Below are 1,686 nucleotides of genomic sequence, written 5' to 3'. Positions count from 1 at the left end.
GTCCGTAGTTTCTCTGACCCTATTTAAGTTGCTGCCACCATTGATGGGAGCCAAGCCCATCTCTTGTCTTTCCCTTTCTATGGCTAGGAGCTCTTTCTCCAAAGCTAATCTTTTGACCATCCTGGCTAACAGGAGGTCATCTTCATTGAGGCAGCCCTCAATGCTTCTAGAGCTGTTGGACTCCCCTGTGGGAGAAGCAGCATCTATGACTATCACTTGTAGAGTCAGGGTTTGAGGAACCCTGGTCTCCCCAACTAGGACAGGAGGGGGGAAATTATCCTCCTGGTCACTAGCTTCCCCCTCTGTAAGGTTGTCTTCAGAGGGGTTGTCTCTAGCAAACTCTGCCAAAAGCTCCTGGAGCTGTACTTTGGTAGGGTTTGATCCAGTTTTTATCTTTTTGGTTTTACAGAGAGTCCTTAACTCTGACATCCTAAGATGCAGGTAAGGGGTGAGGTTGAGCTCCACCACCATCTCATCTGTACTAGACATTATTTCTCTAAAAGTTGGGATACTTTTTAAGAATCTAAAACTATCTCTAAAACTTAATCCAAACTTTTAAACTCTAAAAGAAATGCTAACAGGGACTAACACAAGGCCCTAGCAGGACTTTAAAAAATTTAGAAAAATTGCTCAAATTTCAAAAATCAGTTTCTAATGACAATTTTTGGAATTTAGTCGTGTGATCAGGTATTGGCTGAGAAGTCCAGCAAATGCAAAGTCTTGTACTCCACCGCTGATCCACCACTGTAGGAAGTTGGCTCTGTATATACTATTTCAAAGTAAGAAATAGTGTGCACAGAGTCCAAGGGTTCCCTTCAGAGGTAAGATAGTGGCAAAAAGAGATAATTCTAATGCTCTATTTTGTGGTAGTGTGGTCGAGTAGTAGGCTTATCAGAGGGTAGTGTTAAGCATTTGTTGTACACACATAGGCAATGTTAGAAATGGGGTTTTTGGTTGGCAGTCAGGTTACCCTCTGTCCAAGCAACAACCTTCACTCTAGTCAGGGTAAGTCACACACAATCCAAATTATCCTGTGCCCACCGTCTGGTAGTTTGGCGCGAGCAGTCAGGCTTAACTTAGAAGGCAATGTGTAAAGCGTTTGTGCAATAAATCATACAATAACACCATATAGCACCATAAAAATACACCACGTAGTGTTTAGAAAAATATATGATATTTATCTGGGTATTTGCAGGTCAAAACGATCAAAGATGCAATATGAATTTGCAAAGATATCACTAGAAAGTGATATGAAGTGTCTTAAGTCTTTAAAAAGTAAATAAAGTCTCTTTCAAGCACAAAGTACCTGGTTTGGAGTGGAAAATCTCTGCAGAGGGCCGCAGAAGAGGAGATGCGTGGAAACATGGTGTGTGTGTCAGCTACTCCCCTTCACACACGGACCTGCTTCGTTATTTTTCACGTGGGGAGATTTGCGTCGTTCTACGGGAGGAAAAATGGTGTGTGCGTTGGTTGCGCCCCTTCACACACGGACTTGCGTCGTTATTTTTCACTCGGGGAAGACGTGCGTCGTTTTCTGGCACGCGGACCATCTCCTTCTATGGATCGCGGGATTACCAGATGTCCCAGGGTCTGTGCGTGGATTCTTCGGCTTGTTATCTGGTTGTGCGTGGTTCCGGAGGCTGTGTGTGGAATTTTCTTTCTCACGGCAGGGGTCGCGTCGATTTC

Source organism: Pleurodeles waltl, chromosome 12 (assembly GCF_031143425.1).
Source record: "Pleurodeles waltl isolate 20211129_DDA chromosome 12, aPleWal1.hap1.20221129, whole genome shotgun sequence".
In the NCBI taxonomy this organism is placed as follows: Eukaryota; Metazoa; Chordata; class Amphibia; order Caudata; family Salamandridae; genus Pleurodeles; species Pleurodeles waltl.
Note: the sequence above shows the minus strand (reverse complement) of the source record.